Source organism: Protopterus annectens, chromosome 1.part2, assembly GCF_019279795.1.
Source record: "Protopterus annectens isolate FY-2018-M chromosome 1.part2, PAN1.0, whole genome shotgun sequence".
Lineage (NCBI taxonomy): Eukaryota > Metazoa > Chordata > Ceratodontiformes > Protopteridae > Protopterus > Protopterus annectens.
Genome location: NC_056727.1, coordinates 1,121,640,797 through 1,121,650,559, shown reverse-complemented (window position 1 = coordinate 1,121,650,559; position 9,763 = coordinate 1,121,640,797). Strand labels below are relative to the sequence as shown.

At 45.8% G+C, this 9,763-nt stretch overlaps 1 pseudogene; it reads right to left on the bottom strand.

Annotated features, from left to right (window-relative positions):
- Window positions 1-8,876: 8,876 nt before the first annotated feature.
- LOC122792623 lies at window positions 8,877-9,030 on the bottom strand (annotated as a pseudogene).
- Between the last annotated feature and the right edge of the window lie 733 nt (window positions 9,031-9,763).

Genomic DNA, 9,763 nt, shown 5'->3' with positions numbered 1-9,763 from the left:
TAGAAAAACTAGATGGGGGTTTAATTAATACGGGACTTTATAGAAAGCCCTGCCATAGGAATGCACTTTTACACCGGCATAGTATGCATCCGGGATATGTCTATAAGAACATAGTGCGTGGTCAAGCCATGCGTGTTTCGAGATATAATCCCATAGCAGCACGGTATAACGATGAAGTTAATAACTTGATATGTAGACTCAGGGAACGTGGATACACTGAACGTGACTTGACCATTGGCACTAGAGATATGGACGATTTAAGGAGAAATAGGGCGGCCCCGTATTTCTCTCATAAGATTGATGCAGTATCCGTAGATACACCAGTTGTGAAAACAAATGGTGATTTTAGTGGAGCTATGTGCCCAATTTTTTATACACGTGATGTGGGGATTGTGAAAGATGTTATTAATTCACATTGGCATATTTTATCAGTAGATCCAGCGGTCAGAGAAATAGTAGGTGATAAACCTAGATTCATCTACAAGAACAAGATGAATCTTAAGAAGTTATTGTGCTATCCTAAGACACCTCGTATGGTTTCTACTGATGGTGTCCGATTAACATCACCATGCAATCACTGTAATTTCTGTTCTTATATAGATTCTGATCCTATTTTTGTCCATCCTAATGGATTGGGAGATTTTAGGATGCGGGCAGGTGGTGATTGCATGTCCACCAATGTTGTGTACCTGGCGACTTGCATTGTGTGTTCCGCATTCTATATAGGTAAGACCAACAGGTGCCTTAGGGATAGAATGCGAGAACACATATATCACATGAGGAAAGGTATGACCTACAATGCATTGGCGAGACATGTTAAGGAATACAGTAGCGATCATTCATTTAGGTTTAGAATACTGGAAATAATGTATGAGTCTAACAGAGGTGGGGATGTATGTAATCTGACCGAGTCGAAAGAGAGTGATTGGATCATTCGACTTAGGTCAGACATGCCTCCTGGTTTGAATGGAAAGGTTCCAATAAAACCTTATTTGAAGATGAGTCGGTTAAAAATCAGAGGCTGATGGAATAGTTGTATTTCTATGTATATACCTGTGTCTGTTTTATTTTTAGATTAGGTAGGTAGTTAGTCGTACAGTAGTACATGTCATAGACACAGTTTGATATCAGGTTGCAGTACATCATGTAGTTAGTATGATGTACATGTGATATGTACATGTTCTGTTGAACACATCCTAGACTACCTATATATGTACTGAGTTGATAAACGTGATGTCAAAAGATTTATATGCCTTACTGATCTGATCTGTAATGTTTTACATGTTTTTATATTAAGTATTTTAATGTATAGTTCTTAATGTGCGTTTTAGCACGTAGTGATTATCACAGACATATAAGTTTGATAGAAGTCATTTTGTATATGTCAGTTGTTTTTACTAGTGATGTAATACTGTTTTAAGCTTTAGATTAAGTTTCCCGCCTTTTAGGCTATTTAAATTGAATTGTACTGTTTGATTTTGGTCTGATGAAGCTAACCGCGAAAGCGCTAACCTCTGTGCACTGAATTAAAACCTGTTTTAACATCATCTTGTGGATTATCGTACTTGGGAATAATTGACTTTGCTTTGATTTTGTTCATATGCCCTTCATTGCGTTGCTCTTGTTATACATTTCTTGTTTTATAGTTATCTTCATTTGTTGCATTTCAAGAGCATTAACTTCATTTGGATCTATCTTTTCACTTGGTTTATATTTACGAAGCTACTTGGATCCATTTGGGGGCATGATTGAAGGGATGTCTCAGTCCGTTGAACTTCCGTATGCAGTACAGAACAATGAAGTTAGAGATACGTCACATCCGGCGATAGATCGGTTTGTGGATTGCCTACGTCATGACGTAAATCCCCTGGAATCGTTTGAATGTATGGAACATTCACCTAATGATGGCAATGTAGAACAGTTCGATAGTCAAAGGCTACGACTAGCGTTGGAGAGGCTGGAGATGGACTTGTTCAAACTCAAAAGAATGCAGACACAGAGGCAACACTTTGATGTATGTATCCAAAGGCGTTTGGTCCCAAGGGGACTCAGGGTCCTTAAGATGCCGACGACAGCAACACAATATCTGGAGCTTTTATTTGAATGGCAGCAGCTGAATCTAGAGGTAAGCCTCAATTACATGAGGTTAATGAATAAGTTTTTTGCACCTCTAGAGGAGGCGCTAAGGTTAGAAATACAAGAACAACGCTCTGCCATTTTTTCACTATTTCCTACAACAGTCGCCAATGAACACTGCCATTTGTTATTGGACAATGTTACGAGATATGAAAAGAGACTTTTAGATCAAAAGAGAACGAAGTTACAGCGTGATATTACTGATTTTAAATTAGGTAATATCTTTACTTGGCCTCGAGTCAGTATAGACTCAAGAGACAATGTTGTACGGAATGAAAGCCGTAGTATTGTGAATAATTTTGTTAATATTGAACATAACTCTACCTCTGTTCTAAATAGTGATGCACCAGGTGCTTTGGTGAACAGTATTAATGCAACTTCTGATGTGGTAGAATTTATTGGTACCAGCCATGAGGTTAATACCTCGAATGAGTTGGGTAATTCATTGAGTTTGGCTTTGGTGTCGAATGACACACAAACACATGTGTTAGATAGTATACCTAAGGTTAGGACAGAGAGTAATACTTCTGATGCTGCTTCGGCAGTGGAAACTAATCCTGTAGTAAGAAAGAAAGTTTTTGCCAATCTTAGTGGTAGCTCTGCTGGCTCTCACACTGCTTCCTCTAGAGGAATATGTGAATCTACTAATCAGGTTTTTGATTCTAAACACCCTTTCCCCATCAGATCGATATCGGGGGAAGGGAGGAATCGATCGATGAGCAGAGGGCGGCAGAAGAGGAAACTCTCCCCAGACCGCCCTCAGAACTTGAGCATCAAGAAGATGTGGGGAGCCAGGAAAACGGACTAGTTTTTAATTTGTCGTCAGTTATTTTGTCACAAGATGAGTTAGATGTGCTTTCACGAGGGTTGTCTTTTATTCCCACGTGTTATAGTGACATGGGTGAAACGCTGAGGGATTTTAAGTTGTTTATTCGGAATCCATCACTGAAATTGGAATTTCAAGGGCTTGATAATGGAAATAATATCAAGAAACCCAGTACCTATGTACCAATCATCCCACCCTTGTTAGCAGCTTATAGCAAGCTAGTAGAAGATGATCTTTATAAGATGAATTGGACTACTTGTAAACATAATAGAGGGACTAGGAATATTAAACATAATTTGAATTATAAACAGAGAAGAGCTCTTGAAGCATTACGTCACAATTCTGACATTATCATACGACCAGCTGATAAGGGGGGAGGAATGGTTGTATTGGATATCGAGAGATACCATAATGATATGTATGCCATGTTGAGTGACCGTAGTTTTTACATTCCTGTCACTGTTGAACAAGTCAAGGGCATTAGTGACAGAGTTCATAATATGTTACTTGATCTTTTGAAGAGTGAAGACATCGACTTCAGGTTGTTTAAGTTCTTGGAAGTGTTACATCCTCATATTCCTATCATACAAGAACTCCCAAAGATCCATAAGGATCCAGTATATCCCCCCTTGAGGCCCATAGTGGCAGGTAGAGGGTGGTCCACTGAACCATTTTCCATCTTCCTGGAACATAGGTTGAGACCTATAGTTAATAACAATCCATTTATTTTGCGTGATACTAAGCAGTTTTTACTGGATTTGTATGAATTTTTAGGGTCAAGTACAATAGAGACTAATTACATCTTTGTCACGATGGACGTACAATCGTTGTTCACGGTGATACCCAACTTAGTGGGTATAGAGATGGTAGATAGTTACCTCAGGAGGGCATCCAGTTTAGGTGACCGAGAGGTAGATTTACTCATGACGTTCCTTGAGGTTGTACTTGAGTCCAATGTTTTCTGCTTCCTGGACCATTTGTTCCTACAGAAGAATGGCGTGGCTATGGGCACTTCGTGTGCCAATAGCTACGCCAACCTTGTTATGGCTGAGTGGGAAGTCAGATTCATGTTTCAGAACACATTTTATAATAGATTCGTCCCATTCTACAGATGTTTTGTTGACGATCTGTTTATGTTATGGGAGGGCACCATGGAGGAACTGGTCACTTTCACGAGAGAGCTTAACAACACTACCGATTTTTTGAGATTTACGGTAGAGTGCTCTGAGATTAAGTTACCTTTTTTGGATATATTTGTAGAAAAACTAGATGGGGGTTTAATTAATACGGGACTTTATAGAAATCCCTGCCATAGGAATGCACTTTTACACCGGCATAGTATGCATCCGGGATATGTCTATAAGAACATAGTGCGTGGTCAAGCCATGCGTGTTTCGAGATATAATCCCATAGCAGCACGGTATAATGATGAAGTTAATAACTTGACATGTAGACTCAGGGAACGTGGATACACTGAACGTGACTTGACCATTGGCACTAGAGATATGGACGATTTAAGGAGAAATAGGGCGGCCCCGTATTTCTCTCATAAGATTGATGCAGTATCCGTAGATACACCGGTTGTGAAAACAAATGGTGATTTTAGTGGAGCTATGTGCCCAATTTTTTATACACGTGATGTGGGGATTGTGAAAGATGTTATTGATTCACATTGGCATATTTTATCAGTAGATCCAGCGGTCAGAGAAATAGTAGGTGATAAACCTAGATTCATCTACAAGAACAAGATGAATCTTAAGAAGTTATTGTGCTATCCTAAGACACCTCGTATGGTTTCTACTGATGGTGTCCGATTAAAATCACCATGCAATCACTGTAATTTCTGTTCTTATATAGATTCTGATCCTATTTTTGTCCATCCTAATGGATTGGGAGATTTTAGGATGCGGGCAGGTGGTGATTGCATGTCCACCAATGTTGTGTACCTGGCGACTTGCATTGTGTGTTCCGCATTCTATATAGGTAAGACCAACAGGTGCCTTAGGGATAGAATGCGAGAACACATATATCACATGAGGAAAGGTACGACCTACAATGCATTGGCGAGACATGTTAAGGAATACAGTAGCGATCATTCATTTAGGTTTAGAATATTGGAAATAATGTATGAGTCTAACAGAGGTGGGGATGTATGTAATCTGACCGAGTCGAAAGAGAGTGATTGGATCATTCAACTTAGGTCAGACATGCCTCCTGGTTTGAATGGAAAGGTTCCAATAAAACCTTATTTGAAGATGAGGCGGTTAAAAATCAGAGGCTGATGGAATAGTTGTATTTCTATGTATATACCTGTGTCTGTTTTATTTTTAGATTAGGTAGGTAGTTAGTCGTACAGTAGTACATGTCATAGACACAGTTTGATATCAGGTTGCAGTACATCATGTAGTTAGTATGATGTATATGTGATATGTACATGTTCTGTTGAACACATCCTAGACTACCTATATATGTACTGAGTTGATAAACGTGATGTCAAAAGATTTATATGCCTTACTGATCTGATCTGTAATGTTTTACATGTTTTTATATTAAGTATTTTAATGTATAGTTCTTAATGTGCATTTTAGCATGTAGTGATTGTCACAGACATATAAGTTTGATAGAAGTCATTTTGTATATGTCAGTTGTTTTTACTAGTGATGTAATACTGTTTTAAGCTGTAGATTAAGTTTCCCACCTTTTAGGCTATTTAAATTGAATTGTACTGTTTGATTTTGGTCTGATGAAGCTAACCGCGAAAGCGCTAACCTCTGTGCACTGAATTAAAACCTGTTTTAACATCATCTTGTGGATTATCGTACTTGGGAATAATTGACTTTGCTTTGATTTTGTTCATATGCCCTTCATTGCATTGCTCTTGTTATACATTTCTTGTTTTATAGTTTTAATTAAACAGTTGGATTCCCCTGGTCCACACCAATTCTATGTTAGCTAGTAGTTGCCAGATGATGCAGGACTGTGGTCGGGACCGGCGCCTGTCATAGCCGAGGCATTCCACAGGAAAGGCCCGGCACACATCCAGAGTCACTGCTGCCATCGCCCTCTGCCCCGCAGGAGGGTGGAGCATGACGAGGCAGTGACACCTCATCCAGTCGTGGTGCACGCCCAGTCCCGCTTCACAACTGAGCTCGACTGACCCAGCCCTTAGAGCCAATACTTATTCCAAAGTTATGGATCTGGCTTGTTGGCTTCCCTTACCTACATTGTTCTAACATGCCAGAGGCTGTTCACCTTGGAGACCTGCTGCAGATATGGGTATGGCCTGACACGAGACTTACACCCTCTCCCCCAGATTTTCAAGGGCCGGTGAGTGCTCACCTGAAGCTGCCTGAATCTCAATGCTTTCCAGGGTGCGGGCCCCTTTTTCGGGGTGGACCCATTCTAGGGCACCCTGCCTTTTACAAAGAAAAGAGAACTCTCCCAGGGGCCCCCGCCGGCTTGTCCAGGATCTTTTGCATCACCACAAGGGATGCCACAAGGCACCCGTCTCTGCTGCTGCGGATTCAGGGATCTGAACCCGACTCCATTTTGATCGGCCGAGGGCGACGGAGGCCATCACCCGTCCCTTTGGAACGGTGCTCACGTATTTCTCAGGACTGACTGACCCATGTTCAACTGCTATTCACATGGAACCCTTCTCCACTTCGGCCTTCAAAGCTCCCATTTGAATGTTTGCTATTACCACTAAGATCTTCACCCAAGGAGGCTCCACCAAGGCCCTCGCCCTGGGATTCAGTGGCACCGTGGCTGCCCTCCTACTCTTTGTGGCATAGCCCCCTCGGCTCCCAGTGATGGACGGGTATGGACCTGATGCTCCAGCGCCATCCATTTTCAGGGCTAGTTGATTCAGCAGGTGAGTTGTTACACTTCTTAGTGGATTCCAAATTCCATGGCTACCATCCTGCTGTCTATATCAACCAACACCTTTTCTGGGGTCTGATGAGCTTCGGCATCAGGTGCCTTAACCAGGCATTCAGTGCATCCTGCAATGACAGTTCTGCTTACCAAAAGTGACCCAGTGGGTGCTTGCATTCCATGCCTGCGTCCAAGCCAGTGAGTCAGGCATCTTACCCATTTAAAGTTTGAGAACAGATTGAGATAGTTTCAGCCCCAAGACCACTAATCATTCGCTTTACCAGATAAAACTGCATCCACCGAGCACCAGCTATCCTAAGGAAAACTTCGGTGGAAAGCAACTACTAGATGGTTCGATTAATCTTTCGCCACTATACCCAGGTCAGATGACTGATTTGCATGTGAGGACCACTATGAACCTCCATCATAGTTTCCTTTGGCTTCGCCATGCCCAGGCATAGTTCACCATCTTTCTGGTGCCACCAGGTGTGCTCACACTCCTCCTCCCTGACAGGACGGGTGAGACAAGCTGGCAGTGCACGCCCTGTGTGGGGCAGGGGGGAATCCCACCTCAGCCAGCGCATGCCAGCCCTCACTTTCATTGAAATGTGGGGTCTTCTGCCAACCCTTAGACTCATGCACCTGTTAGATTTCTTGGTCCATATTTTAAGATGGGACAGGTGGGTCACCAACATCACTGCAGACCACAAGCACCCAAGGAGAGTCCACTGGCCCGGTGGCAGAATACGCTCGGGCTGCACTGAGGGCAGTCCAGTGCAGTCCACAGTCCCACCAGGAGCCGGGTCCCTTGGCCTCCACCACGATTACAGGGGTGGGTGAGGTGACGGTCATCTCCCACAACCCCTGGGGCAAGGAAAGTGCTGATGCCATGGGCAGTACACCCCCCTCCAGAGAGGGGAGCCACCTTCCGTGCAGCCTTCCCGGCTGACCTGGCACCAGTCGCTGTGCACTGCCATGGATGAAGTGCACCCGACAGCTGCTAGTATGCCTGGGGATGGTCCCCCACTCCCCGGAGGAGGATCCGCCTTGCCAGGGCGGCCTCCACAGCCGCTGGGTTGATTCCTCTGGGCAGACCACGAGGACCCCACCTGTTTATCTCTGAATGTCTTCATTCCCTCTTGAACTCTCTCTTCAAAGTTCTTTTCAACTTTACCTTATGGTACTTGTCCGCTATCAGTCTCATGCCACTGTTTAGCTTTAGATGGAGTTTACCACCCACTTTGGGCTGCATTCACAAACAACCCGATTCCAGGAAGACTGATCCCAATGCACCAGGGGCCACCACCACCTCACACCGTACGAGGCCTGAGCTTCGATCACAAGGATTTGGGCCCCTGAGCGGTGCCAGGGAGATGGACTTCCATACGTCACATTTCCCTATGCCCATCGCCCAGGCAGGGATTGGGTGATGGGCTCTTCCCTCTTCATTAACCGTTACTGAGGGAATCCTGGTTAGTTTCTTTTCCTCTGCTTAGTAATATGTTTAAATTCAGCGGGTCGCCACGTCTGATCAGAGGTCACACTCTGAGCGTGGTCACGGGTGGGACAACAGGGGCCTCGTGGGCAATCCATCTGCCCACGAGGCCCCTGTTGTCCCACCCCCCCCGTGACCACACTCTGAGCGTGGTCACGGGGGGGCAACAGGGGCCTTGTGGGCAGATGGACTGCCCATCCTCCCCTGGCTGCCATGCTCCTGCTCCCCGATGGCAGACTCCAGGCAGCGGAGGATGATGGGTGACGCGGCCCAGGGTTATGGGAACTGGATGGGTGGGTGTCTGGCTCTGCCCTGGGAGGGCAGCCCAGTAGCAGTACCACCAACAGCCTCCAGGGGGGCAGGGTAGATACACGCTGGCTCCCTCCCATCCCCGAATGGGCTTCCCGGCTCGGGGCAGGTGAGGACTCGTCTCCTCCATCTGCGTCTCACCCAAGGGGATGGGGGCCTGCAGCGGGCTCCCTCAACTCCCTGGCCATGCCCTCAACAGGGACCAGACACCTCTGGGGGCGATGGAAGGCACAACAACCCTCAGACAGATGCAGCCCAGGGAGTAACCCGGGGCCGCAAAGTCCGTTAGAAGTGTCAATGATCAATGTGTCCTGCAGTTCACATTAGTTCTTACAGCTAGCTGCGTTCTTCATCTGCACATGTGCCGAGTGATCCACCGCTCAAAGTCATACAGTTCTCATTCACCAGGGGCACCGCTGCCCATGCAGCATTGCAACTCAAGATGAACATGCGAGGTTTCACAGACATCGCTGCGGGTGCCCAGACCAGGGTAACTGGCCCCACATTGCAGGATAGCAGGGAGTCCCATGGTGGCTGGTGTGCAGCTGAACCACTGACCTTCTGGGTCTTTGAGCCAATGCCCCACAGCCTTCCACCAGCCCTTCCCTTCCCACCCACTGGGGCGGCACAATCCAGACCCTCTCACCCAGGCAGGAGCACTTCCTACCCAGCAGCCTTCCACCTCTCTCCCCCTTCCAGACTTCCACTGGGATGGTCTCCCCCTCCAGGCTTCCACTTCTACCTGGGTGGGAGGGCTCTTTTCCCGGGTTGCATATCTCCTGGAGAGTGCCAAGCCATGCCGTGTCCCCGTACCCTCAGATCCTCTCAGTGGGACTTCCCTTCAATCATGGCTGGCCCTGTGGAACTCCCCTCAGCTGCCAAGGTGCAGGCGCACTCTCATCAGGACTTCCACATCCCCGTCCTTTCTAGTCCAGAGCACCACAGTCCTCTTCTCCCACATATCCCCTGCAGGCTGCCAAGCCATGCCATGTCCTAGTGCCCTCAGCACCTCTCAGGGGGACCTCCCTCAGATTCCGGCCACCCTTGCAGAACTCCCATCAGCCACTGAGGGGAAGGTATGCTCTCATTGGGACTTCCAAGCCCCCCTCCTTTCTGGTCCA